General features: G+C 43.5%; 1 long non-coding RNA gene across 2 annotated transcripts; it reads right to left on the bottom strand.

The window, feature by feature from the left end:
• Nucleotides 1–12,939: 12,939 nt before the first annotated feature.
• On the bottom strand, nucleotides 12,940–16,885 carry LOC102019813. 2 transcript variants are annotated; one of them, XR_260722.2, is made up of 3 exons: nucleotides 16,771–16,885; nucleotides 16,118–16,378; nucleotides 12,940–13,067 (listed from the first exon to the last, which is right to left on the bottom strand). It is a non-coding gene; the product is annotated as an uncharacterized LOC102019813 (long non-coding RNA). The 2 variants fall into 2 exon arrangements; XR_260721.2 differs by having other exon boundaries at nucleotides 16,118–16,367; nucleotides 16,786–16,885.
• Between the last annotated feature and the right edge of the window lie 1,890 nt (nucleotides 16,886–18,775).

Below are 18,775 nucleotides of genomic sequence, written 5' to 3'. Positions count from 1 at the left end.
CTGGTCTTTTGTCTTGTTCATCATCCACATTGCTGCTACACTACTCAGAAGGATGATCAATACTCAAAATGTTTAGGTTATCTTTCTGCAGAGAAAAACACACCTGGTTTTCTATGGCATTCTGTTCTGCTCAGCAAGGCCTGGACAATACATCATTATCATCTTCTAATAGTTCATTTATACCTTCTTATCAAGCACAACCTTACCTATCCCTCAAGATCTGTCCATATGCCACATCCTTTTGTGACTTCTTTCTTGACCCCCACACCCCATCTCAATGGAATTTATTCTGGCTTTCTTTGTGCTTGCAGAACACTTAATTGTTTCTTTATGTAGTAAGTAGACTAATGATACCCAATATTGCCCACATCCTAACCTTCTAAACCTGTGAATATATTACCTTACAGGGTAAAAAGATCTATAGCTGTAATTAGGTTAAGGATATTGAAATGAGGAAATTACCTTGCACTACCCAGATGGGCCCAGTGCAATACAGATGTCCTTAAAAGATAGAGACAGGAGGATAGAGAGGAGAGAGGAGCCTACAGTGATGATTTTGAAGATGGTAGAAGGAGCCAGGAGTTAAGGAATGCAGATTGCCCCTAACAGAGATGGCGAAACTTTCAGAGCTTTCAATGATAACAAATTCCTACTGCGGCACACAAGCCATAGGTTTGACACCACAACTGGACAAGGTAAAGAAATTCTCTTCTATGCCTTCTTCAGCCCCATGGATCGCAATGGAAATTTCTGACCTCCGGAACAGTATGACCACAATTTTGGGTTGTTTTAAGCCACTAAGTTTTTTGTAACTTGTTAAATAGCAGTAGCAAACTAATATATTCTACTTAACATTTATTTATTTATTTGCCTCCTACATGGTGTGCTTCTTAATACTATAAATTCATTGAGAGCAAGGGCCAGGCAGATTGTCTTATCCCCTGGTTTTCCTAACTCAGTGTTCTGTTCTTATAAATGTCTGATATGCCTTTGAATTTAAAACAAGTGCACTCTTTCGAGTGTCTGAATTGGAAATCAAATAGTCTTTTGAGTGGGGTCCCAGAAATAGACTGAAATTGTTGCACATGTGAATCCAGGCAGGCTGGAACAGATGCGTGGACATCATTTCAGGTGGTTGGTTTTCATTGGGTTAGTAATGCTGTCAGATTTAACACAAGCTTCTGCAGTGGTGGTGGAATTTATTAAGCAGCCCCTTGCAGGGATGCCTTGGGGCGTATGCTGTCATTTCATCTCTTGTCATTCACACTCCATGTTGTTTTTGTTCTTACTAAACTTACAAGGGAGTAAATACAAATGCTCTAGTACAGAAAGATACAAGGAGACCAAGGTTTTCACAGGTTATTGCAGTCAGGAGTTGTGTTCCATTTATCTCCAGTCCTGAAGTCAAGTAACTCTCAATGTGTTCATCTATTCCTTTACCCATAAATTAATTCAATGAATATTGAACATTTGCTATATGGGATAGATATATTCCACATATGAGTGTGGAATAGACATCAAGGACAAAGAGAAGAAAAAGATGAATAAAAGTCCAGAACATTAAGGAGCTCATATCAGAGAACAGACATGGCAAATGTATAAGCATGATTTTAAGAACTACACTAATGTGTGCTTGCACATTTTATCAAATTTGTCATATAACCACAGCCAAGGCAACTATGTGCATTGTCTGCCTTACTTTCAAAGCCCAGAGATAAGACTTTCCCTTCTCAAAGTATCCCTTTTAAGTCATGTTCCATAGGCACAGCTAGCTCCCACTAGGCAGTGTAGCTTTTCAGGTTCACAGTCCAAAATGATGAACAATATCTTCTTGTTTCCAAAGGGAAATCAGCATCCCTCTTCGCTGGGACTTCACACATCCAAATTATTAAACTTCCTAATTCTCTTAGCCTCAAATCTTGGCTGCTCTGTTGCGAGTTCATTGTGTGATATGCGCAATCCACCTCTAGCCTGTGGACCTTAGTTTCTTCTCCAACAAAATGAGTGAGATTGTTATTTTTGCCCTGCCTACCTTCTATGAGTTTTGTGAAAAGCAAATATGGTAACAAACAGCAAGGGAGGTTGCAGATTAGGAGCTGTTTTTATGTGTTAGTTGTCTTTGAAGCAACAATAGCTATTTGAAAAATATTCATAGTAATAGTTATTGTTGCTGTTTTTATTATCTTTATCATGGTTATTGGCATGGGAATCAGACAGCTGTCATTGTCAAGTGAGTCTGTTGTCACATGATCATAATAGGCTGCATTAGAAAGCATTCAAAGCCCACTTGCGTGAAAGGTCATGCTTAGTAAAACTCCATTGTCCCCTGCATCCCCTTCTCTCTTGGGACTACCACAGCAGATTTTAGCTAATGTGAGTATGCTCACTGGACAGGGAAAGGATGACCTAGATCTGAGCTTGCCCTAGGAACAGCCCTCTCCTTTCTATTTAGATAGAGCTAGAGGATCTTGCTTTGGCCTCTATGACCAGAATTGTTAAGGGTCTGCTGCCTGGTCCCATGGCATCCGATCTGCAGAACTTGGCTAACTTTTTTGCCTGTGACACACAGCTTTGTCTCTGTCCTTTTGACATAGCTGGTCCAGACATGTTTGCCTTCTTGGGCTTTGGGAAAGCAGAATGTTATGTTTTATATCTAGATGTCAGGTGACTGGATTAGGGAGACTTCTGTTAGGAGATGAGGTCTGTTTGGGAGAGGTAGGTCACTGGGAGCTTCGCCTAGAAGAGTTTATCTCCCTTCCCAGCTCCTCCCTTCACTCACGCTGCCTCTGGACATCATACAGTGAGCAACTGTCCTTTACCACATCCTGTGCCTTGCTGCCTTGCCTTGGAGCCAGCCAACTGCGGACTGAAATTTCTACAAACTGTGAACCAAAATAAACCTCTCCTCCTTGAAGTGGCAGGGGTCAGGTACTGTGTCTCAGAGATGAGAAAAGGGCTAAGACACAGAGGAAGACAAAATGGGGCTTCATGAGGATGTGTGACTTTCAGAAGGCCAGATCCCTCATTTGCTACTGATTCCTCAAGGTGCTTTTGCACCTAGTTAATTATGAGTCCCAGATTGGTCTCCTTAATGACTTCGATCTCCCTTGTTGATGAACTACAATCAAGGAAGTTTTAATGTTATTTGTGAATGCTGCCGCTTAGCAACGGGGCTTTTATGTTATTCTTCATTGGAATTTAGGAATTTAGTCCACAAAAGGGAGATGACCCTGTGCTAATATTTCCAGGATGAACAATTGCAACAGGATCTAGTGGTCCATCCGTCCCTGGACAGGAGTCCGAACATTGAGACTCCTGAGTCTTGATCCTACCACTTATTACCTTTTAAATTAGCAATCTTTTTCTCTTTTTTCTAACTCTTCTGTGAAATAAGCTCTCAGAACCTTCACAGTAAACAAAGAATTTTATATGTGCTGCATTAGTAATTAGAAAATGCTACGCCAACGTCAAGTAGTATTAAAAGCATTTACTGGAAGACTTTGAGTTTGAAATAAGAACATATAAACCCATCATTTACTTGATATGGAACTCTGAGCTGACCGTCTTCTCTCTCCCTACCAGTGACACAGCTGGGGAGTGGGTGGTAGTATGCCTTGCTGTGAGGGACAAATACAATATGGTAGAATATGCATTTGGAGTATTGAGAGTTTTGTTATAGTCATACATTGCTACTTACTCATAATGTCTTGAAAGCCCAAGTGTTTCCCTTTATGGGCCTCAGTTTAGTCATCCGATAAAGGCTCTGCTACTAAAGCAAAACAGAATAAACCAAGTAAGTACGTGTGAGGAGATCATTCGACTAGATGATTTCTATTATGTATTGCAAACCTATCCTAATAAAAAAATTGAAATTAAAATATAAGACCTTTCTGGTAGGTCATAAATTAGATAAATTTTAAAATTCTAAAAAATTAATAGGCTCAATAAAAAAATGCCATTCTAAATTCACACTTACCTGTAATTAGTGAAGTTTGAGCAAATGTATGAACAACTGTATTGGTCAACCCGAAGCACAAGTCTCAGACTCACATTTTATCCACCTATAAAGGGGAGAGGACAGGATTAAAGGGCTCAGCCATGGGCCCAGACTTCAACCCTGGGCAAGACTGGGCCTTGTTCTCCTCCTCGTCACACCAAAGGATATGGACTCAGTATTCCCTGAGGCTGTTTTTCATTTAAAAGCTCACGAATCTAACTTCTTTGAGTCTAACTTCTAACAAGTCCTGGGCACAAGGAACAGGCCGGCCTCATGTGTGTGCTGAGATGTGCCTGGTTGAAGCAGATGGAGTGTGTCTATCATGGCGGCAGCGTAACCAGTCTGGTCACTTCAGATGTCTCTCCAATTAACACTCATGGCGGCGGCCAACTGCTCAGGCTGCAGAACGGGCTGGTGGGGAAGATGGCGGGAATGCCTGGGCCTGCTGCCACACCTATTATCTAAGCCTCCACAGTGTCTCGGAGGAGTGGGAGGGGCCAGCCAGACTTCACAGTGTGTGTGGGGGGTGTGGGAGGTGGGAGGAGGGGTGGGTAAAAATGGAAGGTGAGAGGAGCGCAGAAAGATTTCTTTAGCTCCAGAGTCCTAGAAAGTTAGAAATGGAAAATGCTCATTCAGTAACAGCCCTTACTATATACTTTGATTTCACTTCCCTTTCTTCACTGCCGTGGTACTTGACACTATTTGAGACTTGATCACCTCTGGCTTCCTGCTTTCTGAACAATCTCTCTGCCTTCTGCATATTTATTTTTCAGCTCCTGAAACTATGCCCTGCCAGGCAAGCTGCCTGATATTTCTAAAATCTAAATGTTGTGTGTGTGATTATGCCATCCCCTGCATTTCAGTGCTTCCTCATTGTCTTCAGGAAAAAAATAAATCTAAACTTGAGAACCCGACATATACAGGTCCCTGGAAATCTGATTTTCCTAATCTCTCACTTCCTCTTTCCTTCTTATCCCATGATGTCTACTCATTGGGAAATTTCTTGAAATTCCTCGAACTCTCTCCTTTCCATATTCTTCCTTCTGCCTTACTTCCCCACTTTGCCAAAGAAGTGCTCAGGTTTAAATCTCAATTTAGATGTCACCTCTTCTAGGACCCACCCCAGGACCACACTCTGCATCCACTGAGTTGCATAGCTGCTGTCACCACCTCCTAAGGCGGCTGCCTGATGTCGCTCCACCCTCCTTCACTGTACTGTGGGCTTTCAGAGGGATGAGGATGCATTGGTTTTCTTCTTTAGGGCACCGGAGGAAAAACTGGCTCAAGGTCAGACACTTTGGTGACCTCCAGACTAATTTGTTCAGTGTGGTGTGTGTATGTTTCCTTCAGCTGTGACCTTAGTCAAGGGCAGCCACGTCACCAGAGTGGGCACATGATAAATGTGGATTGATTGAATGGGGGAACCCCTTCATCTTTTAGAACAGGGAACAGGTCTGGAAAGAGGAAGTGGCTCATCTGAGCGTACATGAACAAAGATCGAGGGAGCTTCTGACTCCTAAGCCGGTTTTCCTGCCACTGCCCTGTGGTCTCAGGTGGTTTTGACAAACTCTCCATTTGTGTGAGGAGCTCTTTCACTGGATGGTGTGCATGGGGATGTACAAAGGAAGCCCTCAGTTCCTCTGGTTTTCCATGCCTCCATGCTCCTGTGGAATTCCTGGACTTGTGAGCTGGTTATTGAGAGACATTGCATACCAGGTGGGCAGTGTTGAGCAAGACTGTTGAAAATATGTCAGGAAGCCCAGAGCTGGCAAGGGTGGGGATCTACAGAAGAAAACAAATAAAACAATGAATCACACATACTGTTTCAAGTGTGGATGTTATCTATGGGTCTCCTTGGCCAGCCAATGGCAAGAACCCCCTCAGAGTCTTCATCTCCCAAGCATCTAGAAAATCCCTGCCTGTGTTGATCTTGGGAGGGAAGCTTTGGCTATGAGCAAATTTTCCTGAAAAATCAAAACAACTTCTCAGAGTGGGCCCGGCTTCCAGGGGCAGCCTGGGAGCTGGGCACGGTTCCCTATGCCTGGGTGTGAGTGTGAAGTTTTCTGGAGGCGAGAGGGGCATCTGAAGGTCAAGCAGCAGGGAATCCAAACCTCTGCGCCTGATTTACAGCCCTGGGGCCTCAAGTCTCCTCCCTCTTAGCCCGCAAAACCCCCCAATTTCCTTCTGTGTGAGCCAGCAATTCACAGAGCTGGGAAATGAGATCTAACCAGTGGCTTTTTCTGGGCTTATGTATGGATTCTTCCCTAAGAGGACGGCAGAAGCGAACAGAAGTGGTTCTTGAAAATGTGGGCAGGAGAACATCAGGGTGAGTTAGAAAGCACGAGGGCTGGAAAGGAGTTGGCTTGTCTAGCCAACACTCTTGTCCTCTCGCTTTCCTTTTCTGTCCTGTTCTCCTCCCTCTTTTCTTACCATTTCCTTTCTTTTCTTGTGGCTTCCAAATAAAGTCTTACATAGAAGCTCAACATGCTCAATTTAAAAATAGAACTGCTCCAGGAGAGTCTGGTTTGGGGTCTGCTCTCCTTTCCTTGGCTCTTATTCGCCTCCCACTGAGCCTGCGGGGCCCTTACTTGGATGCGATCCTTGGACTTTTTAGATTGCAGGTTGGGAACACCGCTGTGATCCATCACCCTCGTTTCACACAAGGGGCTCCAGAGGCAGGGAGGTGGGAGGTTTTTGAAAAGTTAAAGGGGGAAATGGGGAAGGAACTGAGTTCTACAGGGACTGTCTTGGCTTTCTATGCTTCCTTCTCATAACCTGCGTTACAGTCCGTGTGGACCCTGTAAAGGCTCAAGCTTGCCTTCTACAGTGGTGTCTTACTTATTTTTCTCCTTGCTGAGACAAAAGACCCGATACCCAAAGTTAAGGGAGGAAAGATTTATTTAGCTCACAGTTTGTAGAGATTTCAGTCCCTAAGCTGCTGGCTCCAAAGCAGGGTGGCAGATGGCAGAGGGGCAACAGTTCATGGTAGTGGAAGACAGCAAAAGCGACAAAGAGAGACAAGCCTTTTTCTGTCCCTTATCTTGTATGCAGGCTACCCACCCTAGGGCAGGTTTAGCACTTACACCCTTAATGCTAACATTGGACCTGGAATCAATCACAAACTCTAGATTCAGGTACATTGGAAAGCCTGCCTCCTATGACTGCATGAGGCTTTGGGGGAACATCTGGACACAAACCATAACAAACGGGTACACTTTATTTTTGTTAAGGAAAATGTTAGTTACAATTTAAAATGCTATGTGTCCATAGCTCCAGGAAAGCAGCACCAAGTCAACCTGACTGCTGGCTTCCTTTTTGTGTCTGCTGCTGTGGTTCCTTTTTCTGCGCTTAGAGCAAGGTACCAGACCCAGTCCTGCATTAGGCCCTGCCTTTATAAACTCCCTCCAGGTGAGGTCTTCCCTTCTTGTTCATATATAGTCAAGAAGGAACTGAGCTTCTTCTCTTGTTGCCCACCCTCCCACAGCCCGGCCTTCCTCGGAGCCTGGTCCAGGTGTGGGAAAGTCTATCTGATCCTGAGACAGCGGAGAAGCCCTGACTCTCTCCTTTCCTGTACTGGCCAGAGGGGGCACATCCTTTGGCCAATGGTTTTCATGCTCCTCCCCCTCACTTGCTTGTGTTCTTCCCTAGCGCCTTTCCTACAGGGGTTTGGGACAACTTGCATCTGTGTTCTCCCTGGTTGTTTAGCAACTGCTCTCCAACAGACTGCTGCAGCAGGAGTGTAGCTTGGCTGTCATCTGTGGTGCCCTTCCCCTGCTCCTGCTGCTTCAGACATTGCTGCCCCCTCTTTGAAGAAGGTGGAGGGCATTCTAAGGTGACTAAGATCAGGAAAGGAAGGCTTGGGGCCCATCTCTGACCTCTCCAGTCCACAGGAGGTTGTAATGAACATAGCCAGCCCTCCCAAAAGTTCCCTGGTTTCAGCTTTGCCATTTTCTTGAGACACAACAGATGCCAATCAAAAAGCTAGTGTTGCCTGCTCCCTGCTGAACTGCAACCCTAATAGCTAAGCTGTATAGCAGCCCTGTGCCCACTTGAACCAATCACAGGCCTAATTTGGGCCAATTACAGGCCTGCAGCTGCTATATAAGCAATATTCCCCACACTTTGGGTGTTAGTTTTGGAGGGGTCTCTCCAGTATACTGACCCCTCTGTACTACTGCATAGGTCCTCTTAAAGACTCAGTTTGGTGATTGGTGGACCTGTAAACATACTGGTGATTTTTATCCTGAGTGGTGTGGATGGGATAGTCATTTCAAAAGAAAGAGTGATAAACACTAGGGACTGTCAACTCTAAAGAAATCCACAGACCAGTAACCAAGGAAGATCAGTGACAGAGACCAACCCCCAGCAAAGTCAATCCATGGCATCTGGCATATGCTGGCATCAGATGACAGAGGCCAGCAGTAGCAGTGACCAGCAGCCTGCTCTGCCAACTATTGGCATCCAGGCTTGTCCGACATTGTTCTGGCATTGTCTGGTGGCGTCAGAAGCACTAGCAGAGCTGCACATCGCTGATTCGTGATTTCCATCTGGATTGAACAAAAGAACCTTAACCAACTGGCAGCACTTCTAGGCCCTCACACTCAAGTCACTGCCCAAGTCCTTACTCACTGGTTCCCAAACATGATGTTCGTGTTCCACTTGCTACCAGGCTCCTCCTAGGAAGTCCTTGACCCAGAATCTGGCCTGAAAGCCTTTTCCCTTTGCCTAGGCTTGTGTTCTCCCAACTAGCTGATGCATTCTCGCTCCTTCAGGGCAGGTAGTAAGGAGACAGAAGAGGCTCACTAAACTTGAATATTCCAGGCCTCCCTCTCTGTCCAGTCCAGCTTCGCTAAATCCCACTCCTATCACTTAGCTCTTCTATGTGTGATCTCCTTGACTTCACATAAGAATTTGATGCGGTTCTGCTGAGATATGACTCCTCTACATGTCTCAGTAGAGCTTAGAACAAGATGCTCACAGGCTATTTCCAGAAACCATAACCATCCAACCAAGCCCAGCCATGTCCCAGACATTGCCAAATCCTTTACCTCTCCCTGGGTGCTGTAAGACTTACAGATTCTCTCCCACCACCTCCAGTCCACATTTGTGCCCAGAACCTTCCAGGGTACCTTGGAGTCAGGCCTAAAATTCTCAGACTGCTCCCTTTTCTCCCTCAATCCCAATGCCTTGTCTTTGCTTAGGGGCAGATCCAGCCAATTTAAGTCTCAAGAGCTCCTCCACAGTCTGTACATTTAGAACCAGTGAGGATCCCTGCCTGCCCATGCTGTCCCCATCTGCTCCTTCCAATACATGTACCAGAATTAAGACCCTGAACCTTCTGCCAGAGACTAGTGGAAGCTAACTTGATTCCTGCCTGGAAGAAACTGGTGGGGAAGGGGTGTAAACAATAATTTCTATCAGGTGTCCTCCACAGCAGACCTGAGCTGGCCACTTCACACTCTCAGCCCTCTAGGATCACCTCTGTCAGAGAGCTGGGCCATAAGAGAGGGGACCAGGCCAAGGTGCCTTCCCATAGAATTAGCCTGGCCTGTGGCTTTAAGGTTCTTGGTGCTACAGTGCCTGACTACTCAGAGTACTGACCAGGAAGCTCTAAGACATGGTTACAGAGGAAGTGGTGAACTACAAGTTTTCCTGAAACCAGGAATGGGCACTAGATTCCCAGGGCCTGGCCTGGTTCATGGAAGTAGGTGGTGAGTCTAATGGGGGGAGTAGAAGCACAGTTCTAGTTAGATATATGGGAAGCGCCCAACCATACCATTAGCAGAGAAGAGTATGCTTCATCTGGAATCCTAATCTTGGTTCCAGATCTAGAGATTGAGTGAAATTCCTAGATTAAGGGACCCTAGAGCCAGTGTCTCCTATTGCTGAAGAGCAGAGACAGATAGAACAAACTAAAACAGATTACTCAGGGGACCACCCGAAGGCCTTGGAGTCGCAACAGCTGCTCTACCTATAGTAGGGCAGCCCTTCTCCTGAGGCTCCCTCTGACCACAGCTCAAGAAGTGGCCCCTTCTGGAACTGATTGTAGGTGTCCCAAATGCCTCCAAGGAGCTAGGAACCCTCAGATGAGTTCACAGCTGGTTGAGAACCTACTCAGGATATGCCCCTTATGCAGAAGAGAGGCTGAGGTGGGTATATCTCCTAGAAAAGGTCTTTGTGTAGGGAGATCTTGGAAATTTGTCCTGGGTATAACAACCTTCTGTACAAGTACCCTGGAGAGCAGAGCCAGGAGTAGATTTGGAAGGCAAAGCTTGGTGAAGTCACGCTCTGGACTGCCAGCACTGCTGTTACCTGGTGACAGATATCCTTCAAGATGGAGTCTCATAAGTGTTTTCAAGGGCCATGCTCAGCCCAGAGCTCTGTTTTGACACCCTCAGGGCAGCTTTCTGAACTCACTTCCCGTGGCTGTGGGGCCAGGAGCTCAGACACAGGAAGTGTGGTCCTCAAAGCAGTACAGACACAAGCCCCTTGTTTCATTTCTCTGACTTCAAGTTTCATCTTGAAAATAGGGTGATAGCACCTGTATCACAGGGCTTTGAGGGTTCAGCTAAATTCCAAGAAATTTCCCCAGAAACAGATCCCTGGGTGCCTATTTTCTGAGTCTGATTCTAAAGATCGGGCCCAAGGAGAAAAGTACAGATCTCTCTCAGCACACCTGTCCCCCAGGTGGTGGAGAAGGGCCTGGAGCATGCACACAGAACCCTCTGAGTTTGCTTTTACAGATTGCATCTACATGATGCTTTTGACTCTGGAGTAACATGCCAGACTTTAACAACTGGGATAGGAGGCAGAGGGCCAGAATTTTTCCCCTAGGTCTGCCTCAAAATGCTGAGTTAGCTGCTTTATGACTCAAAGTTCCAGGCCAGGGAGAAAAACCAATTTCTCCTTTTTTTCAGCCTATTGTTTCATAACTAATGTCTTTCAAAATGTACAGAGCTTTTATAGTTTCTAAAACTTTTCATACCCAGGATCTCCTTTGATTCTCATAACAACTCTATGAAGTTGGCAAGGCAGGATTTTGTTCTTATCTCCAAGGAGAGCAAGCTGTGACCCAGAAAAATGGATTGTTGGGGGACCCACAGCCATGGGCAACAGTGGCAGGGCCATAGCACATTTCTCCTGACTTCCATCCACTGTTTTATTGCCTCTTTTTCTCATTTAAAGCTTGAGCATTGTTGTTGAACTTTTACAACAGTTGGTTATTTCCAGTGTGGTACATTGTCTACATTCAGTAGCCATGAGCAGGTGGTCTGCAGTCCAATGTGTACATCCTGTTAGACCAGTACAAGGGTCTTTCCCTCCACACTCTTCAGTAGACAGTTCTGCCCAAGACTTGGAAGACTTGCAGGTCAACTTGGGCAGGAGTACACTGTCTGGAGGAGTCACCAGGGTTGTCATGTACCCTGGAAATAGGTTCAAGAGAGAATTGATAGGAACAAAGTCTAGAAAATCACTCTGAAAGAAACAATGTTGAGCACATAAAAGATGAGTGGGGTCTCCCTATTGAGCTTTGTCTGTTTCTTCCATTGTTGCTTCTTTTGTTTTAGACTCCAGGAAAGAGATACAACAGAAATGCTCCCACCAGAGGGTTCTAATCTTTTGTTTGTATAGTCCAGCTATGCCAAGTGGCAAAGAACATAAAATGATTGTACTGATTTGTGAAACATAGTTAATGTCTGGATTTTTATTAAATTAATCCATACGTGTGACATATTAGTCAGCTTTCCCATCACTGGGTCAAAATACCTGATACCTGCAATTTAAAAGAGAAGAGGTCTGTGTGGCTCACGGTTCTGGAGGTTTCAGTTCATGGCCAGCTGGCTCCAAGACAACGATGGCATGGTGGCTCAGCATGGCAGAGGAAAGCTGCTCAATCGATGGCAGCTAAAAAGCAAAAAGAGCTGGAATGGCCAGAGCAAGAGATACACCTACAAAGGCAGGACCCCAGTTACCTATCTTCTTCAATTGCACTCCACCTTCTGGTAACACATTCAGGGATGAACTCTACTGATGAATATAGCACCCTATGATCCAATCACACATGCAACTTTGGGGGAACATTTTAGATCTAAGCTATTATACACGGTTAAGCTGTAAGCATGGTGCCTTTGTGCCTCCCAGTAGCTGGTGTTTACATTTCAGGAGGAAAAGTTACCCTTTTCATGTGGGATGGTTGAGCAAAGGCTATGGTTTAGGTCAGGCTGACTCCACCCTGAATTCAAATACTGCAGAAAGCATAAACTAAAGGCAACAGTTTCCTAATTCCTTTCCTGCCATCACCTCAGAGAAAATGACTTTCAGCTATTTTTAGCTCACAGGTTTATTGTGCTTGTCTCTATTCACCTGAATAGTGTATTCATGTTCTTGTTTTATTTTATTTTTTTTTTGTCTCAACCTCAAATATGTACTGAGCACTCTCCATATGTCAAGCTCTGCTCCAGTTACTGGAAAACTTACATCATCAATTAATGCTCTAATGATAGACAAACATTTAAATCACTGGCACAGCAGCTTCTCTGAGTGTAGTCACATCTCTAATTTCATTTTAAGGAATAAGGCTGGGCAAAGTGAAAGTGACAGGAAGGGCTGGGTTATGGAGTGAGGACAAAGGTTATTTCTTGAAGACAGTGTACTTGACTGAAAGCATTAAAAGTGAATTTTTGGAGTGTCCTGAGGGTTTCAGGACCTCTTGGACACTAAAATGCCCTAGCAAAATAATTCCACAACACCAAGAAGCCTAAAGGGTCCTTATGTAATTGTAGTTCAGGAGGAAAAGATGCACACAGGCTCTGATAAGGACTGCAGGGATCTAGAAAGGAAGCTTCTCACTTGGAAAACTTACACTAAGGGGAATTCCTGAGATGCTTAATACTACCTGGAAGAAAAGAACCCAGCATATAGTGAGGGATCCAGGCTTGAGATTCAGGTGTAGCACTTCATAGTTTATTATCTTTTTGCTTGCCTAGACATCAGTTTCTTCTATGTAAATTGGCAATGAATCCATCTTCTTTGTAATAATCTGAAGATGAAATCATAAATGGTCCACCAGCTGTAAAGAGCCATAAAGTTAATTATTATTAGGGAGTACATGTAAAGAATACCTGAATGAGATTTTATAAATACAATTTCATTGTGTCTTATTAATTTTCCTTTCTAAAAATAAATGACTCCTGCCACTAATTTATCATTATAATAATTCTTATTCATGCCCTGGATAATAGGAGAAGTCATAGTCACACTTTGTGGTGGAAGGATTCTTTTAGTTAAGTAAATCTTTAAATGCCAATGGCTGAGTTTTCCCTCTGCCTCTCAGAGGCTAATGGGTTGTACTATCTTACAGTCTCTGTGGGAGAAGTTCATTGGCTGTTTTAATCTACAGGAGGAGACTCGCTGTTTGAATCCAAGTCACAAAATAATTCCAGTCAGCCATACATGAAGCTCGGTCCACATAAAATTTATTGCAAGTTTCCTCTTGCCAGAAACTATGTTAATGAGCTTCTCAGAGAGGAATGTGACCTTTCCCCTGCCAGTTGGGGGTATACTCTGGTGAAATAGACAGACACCAATAAATTTAATGCAAAACGATCAGGGATCAAGTCTAAAAATAGTAGTATGTATTCTGTGTAATGGGAAAGCAAAGAGGAAAGGATGGAATTCTGAATTGGGACCATCTGAGACATACAGGAAGGTGAAGATGAAACAGTCTTGAAAACTCAACAGGAAGTTGGCAGAATTAGAGAAGGGGTGGGACTGAGCAATGGAGGAGCTTAGAGAGACTTTGGGGAAGGGAGCAAAGGCTTTGGTTTGTTGGAAGAGTGATGGAGAAGGGGTCTGGAGCCACTCTGGTTTAATTCTGTAGACAGCAGTGTCTTGTCTTTGCAGGTGTCAGAAAAGATTGGATCAAATCAGAACGCTTATGGGATAACATAATCAGTCACACGTAAATGTAGGCATGGTGCTTCCCTTTCCTGTTCCACAGCAAGGAGATTTGGAGGTTGGGGGGCTCAGCAAAGGCTTCTGGGTTGCATCTGTCTGAGCCCTCCCAGGAATCTCTCCTTACTTTCTTTTGCAAATACCCAATTACTTGTTCATTTCCTCCGTTGCCTAATCAGTGAGATCAAATCAATCACTGTTAATTCTAAGTTCAGTTTATATATGATGTGCTTCCTCACATCATACATAACTGCACGATGTGTAGGAACTTTCCAAAGGCAGTTCAGGAGGGGGAAAACTGAACATTGAGTTAACAACTTCATCTGAAGCTGAATCATTACAAATGACAGCAAAGTACTCTTGTGACATTAAAACTGAATCAGAATATACGTCGTAGAGTAACTCCATACTAATAAGGAAAAACAAGAACCTATGTTCCAGACCTTAGAACGTAAAAGTTAAAAGGCCCTTGTACATTAATATTCACAGTAATGGGTTGCAGGGTAGCCCGGTTGGTAAGCAGCGCTTTAGTGTCAAGCTGCCAGTCTTAAATCCTGGGTCAGCCCCTGAGACTACATGACTGCAGGTGAGCCTTGATCTCACTGACCTTCAGTTCACTCACCTATAATGTAGGAATGGAAACAGTACTGTGCCTAGGAGTTGTTCTGAAGGGCAAACGAGTCAGTTTAAGTAAAGCTCTTAGAAGAGTACAGGACTAAACATTGCTTCCATGTGATAAATGCTACATAAATATTAGTATTATTGTTATAAGTATTTCATTTCATTTCTCTGACCCTGGGGGAGAGAAGGAACTCAAACACGCTTGAATCTTATTATGTGACACTACTGACATTTTTAGGTTTTTTGAGACAGGGTCTTTCTATGTGGTCCAGGCTGGTCTTGAAATCCCGGTCCTCCTGCTTCAGCCTCCTGAGTGCTGGGACTACAGGTGTGTGCTATGATGCCTAGCTTAGGTGACTCTTGTTTAAACACCTCATTTCACTTAATATTGATAACTATCCATAGGCTGTTATTACTATCCAAGTTATACTAATAAAGACATTGTGAAATGTTAGGTAATCTCCGGAGCTGCCAGCCAGGAAGCGAAGCCCAGGAAGATGTGGCCTCAAGTTCCCTCCGTTGTATAATGAACTTCCTTATGTTCAGAACATTCTAGGCAAGCTGGCAGATCCAGTTTTCTCTCTCTGTTTGGATACACTTTGTCATGGATTACTAATATTGGGAATGAATCTACTGTATTTTCCTGTTTATTTTCTCTGATATGAGCCTGCAAACAGCTTTCACAGAGTGGAAGTTGCCTAGCACTCCACAAATATGACTCCTTTTTGGTTCTGCTGTAGCTCAGGACAGAGACAGATAGAAAGCAGGCTTGCAAGGGAAGTAACAGCCTCTTATACTTTACAACACTAAGAAAAAATGAGCCGAGACTGAAGTGGAAGAAAATCCACCCGATGGGTTTAATCAGTGGAGAGTTATAATCTCTTAGCATGTGGAGAGTATAAGTTACTGCCTAAGTGACTGTGTTCAAACAATGGAGGGTATTTGTCCCCAGAATAGAATATATATATATATATATATATATATTCTACTCTTGAGATTGCTCAGTGAAGAAATACTCCCTGGTTTTGACACCTCAATCCAAAACCAAGGAAGGCCAATTGGCTTGTAAAAGTGGTAGAGCACGTTTTGAACTCAGGGCTATTCTCATCCAACTTTGCTGCCTCACACGGTGAAGAGAGGAATACCAAACACAAAGACAAGTCTCGTAGACTTTTCTGGTAGACTTGTGTGGCTGCTGGTAGGAAATGACTTTAGATTTAATGTCGGACCTTGTTCTACTCCAGTGCTCCTTTGATTCAAGTAAGAAATAATTCTAGGAACTTTTGACCCTGTGCTCTTGTTGGTAGTAATTTAAAATCTTCATGAATCTGGAGTAGAGTACTTGCCTAGCATGTGCAAGGGCCTGGGTTCAACCTCTGGCACTGCAAAATGGAGAAGAAAAGCAGTACTGTGATCTTACTTTAGGACTTTTAGCCTTACTGCAGTACAGTTTTTCCCATAGAAAGTCTCAGAACACTTCCGTGTCTCAAAAAGAACAAAAGACTTGTCTTGGTTGTTGGTCATGAGGGCAAGATCCACCTTTACCTGTCAAAGTTGCTTAGTACTCCAAGGCGATCAGTGTGTGGCTGCTGGTTGAAAATGACTTTGGATTGAACATCAAACCTTGTTCTACTTCTGTGCTCCTTTGATTCAAGTAGGAAATAATTCTAGGAACTTCTGACCCTGTGCTCTTGTTGGGAGTAATTTAAAAGCTTCATTCTTGGCACATCTTCGATGGCCAATTCTGCTGCAACAGGCCTCGTGAAGGAAGCAGCTGATTGAGTTTTCATCCTGCCTTTGTTTTGTCTTTCAAGGAAAAAATATTTGGAAGCTGAACAAGTATATGTAACTCTGACCCATTCGCTCCCGCTCCTGACTCTCAGTGACTGCTATGATACAGTATTCTATCCAAAGTCATGGCCAACTAACCCTAGGGTACCTATCACCTGGAGAAATTTTTCATAAATCTCTCATTCATGCTTAGAAGCATGAATGGGGGTATAATTAGGGGTATAATTTTTCTATCAGAAAAAGTTAAAGTTTCTACATGTAGGATAGTTTTTTCTAGTTTTGTGTGTGAGGTTTTTTTCCCCTGGATCCATCATGTCCATAGGGAGGGCACAAAATTCAACTTAGCATGGGTGAATGCTGCTTTGGCATAGATGGGGAAGAGTAGGGCAAACCTAAACATCACATACTGGCTGAAAGGATACAGCAGGACAAGTAGTTGAGAAGGTCTTCAAAGTAGAGGTGATTTTCTGGGCTCTGAGAATTATGCTTATATTTATAACAAGGATCCAATGATATGTGAGCTTCTGCTCAGTAGAGCCAGATAGAAGGTTCTAGAAGCCTGGAGGACTCTAGAATCCTTTTCCTGGGACCATTATTTGAGGTCCTGCCCAAATTACCATGCCAGAACAATGGAGAGTGTTTGTCCCCAGATGTTCCTAAGGCTTTAAGTTGGTACATCAATTCCAGTTTCCCTTTCTGGGCAAGAGTCTACTAAATCCACTTCATTGTCTGATCTCTCACTTTCTGCTAAATTAGTTCCCCCTGAGAGTCCTTCAAGAACTCAGACATGAGTAGATGTCCTTACCAGAGCAGTGTTCCCTAATTCCATAGATGTAAATTAATATCCTCTTGGTCTCCAAGGAAAGGCTTAATTTTTGGTAATCTTTGTGTCAGAAGGTAGGAAATGTTGTGAGACCTCAGAGGGTACATTTGCTTACATCGAGTGGATTATTTTTCCCACATCATGTGGGTATGGTGTTGCATACCTGTAATCCTACCACTTGGGAGGACTAAGCAGGAAGATTGTTATTACTTTGAACCCAATCTAGGCTACATAATTCAAGGTTATCCTGGACTATGCAGCAAGACCTTGTCTCAACAAACAGACAAAAAATTGGTATCCTCCTTTCCTCTTCATCCTTGTATCACTGCACCTCAGAATACTATATAAATTTTCATCACAATATGTAGTATAACTCACTAATAATATTTACTTACTTGTTTGTTCATTGTCTACTCTTCCAGAGTGTCTGACACTATCTGTTTGTTCATGTCCATACCACCAGTATCTATTACGAAGAGGACTGAGAGCAAATAGAAATGAAGAGATGGATATGCAAAGGCCCCACAACCAGAAGACCCCTGCTGATCTCCAAGGTCAGAATGAATCGCTTTGTCCCCTCTGTGTTCACAGAGTTATTGATGGTTCGGGTAAGGCATATATTGACCCTTCTTCTGTACCACACTGAAGTGTGCAGTTTTATGTCATCCTTTAGGCTAAAGATTCTTTTTGGGTAAGGACTATGTATTATTCATTTCATTCGTAATTTATTGGCCCAACAAATATTTTTGCGTAGGCACTGAGCATGTAGTGGTAAGGGAGTTATCCTCACGTACCTTGCAGAGATCCAAACTCTGTACCTCCCAGGCATGTCACAGTGTTGATAACACAGTAGAGTTCCAGGAAAAATGTAGAGTTGAGTATACAGTAGTGGGTGCTTATGTGATGACAAGATGAGCTGGGCTTCTAATTGGAAAACTTATTGCAAACACTCCCAAAAGATCTCTTCTCCTTTTCTCTCATTATGGAGACCAAGGTACCACTCAGCAAATGTCCTACAGAGACTGCAGTAAAGCACACTCGGTCCTACATTCCCTTCCCTGGGATGCTCAGACACAAATTGTTCCCTGGAGATAGCAGACTCTCTGCCAGTTTCTAGTTGTGTGTCCATGTTCTAGTCTGAGCTAATTTTGTAAGTCAAATTGCTTAAGAGTGAATATGAAATCTTTGACTGAAGCCCAAATGTATAAATACCCATCACATTTCCTTCCTCCCCAATTTTGCAATCATCCAAAAAAGCTGTTCATGTTGTCCAGCATAATTAGTTATTTATACACCCTCATGTGGTCTATTGTTCAGAATTAAATTGTCTGGTATACAGAATTTCTCTTGCAAGGCTTATTTTGCCATTTTACTGCTTTTTAGAGGCTGTTTGTAAATATGTCCTTGCGGAACCCTTTGGAATATGTCTGCGCATATCCACAATTGTGGGGACAATAATCCACTCTATGTAAGCAAATGTACCCTCTGAGGTCTCACAACATTTCCTATCTTCTGATACAAAGATTACCAAAAATTAAGCCTTTCCTTGGAGACCAAGAAGAAGGAGAGTGAATACAAAAGTAGCCACG

This window comes from Chinchilla lanigera, unplaced genomic scaffold, assembly GCF_000276665.1.
Source record: "Chinchilla lanigera isolate Chin_1 unplaced genomic scaffold, ChiLan1.0 scaffold00019, whole genome shotgun sequence".
In the NCBI taxonomy this organism is placed as follows: domain Eukaryota; kingdom Metazoa; phylum Chordata; class Mammalia; order Rodentia; family Chinchillidae; genus Chinchilla; species Chinchilla lanigera.
The sequence above is the reverse complement of the archived record's forward strand: the minus strand, read 5'-3'. Positions and strand labels throughout refer to the sequence as shown.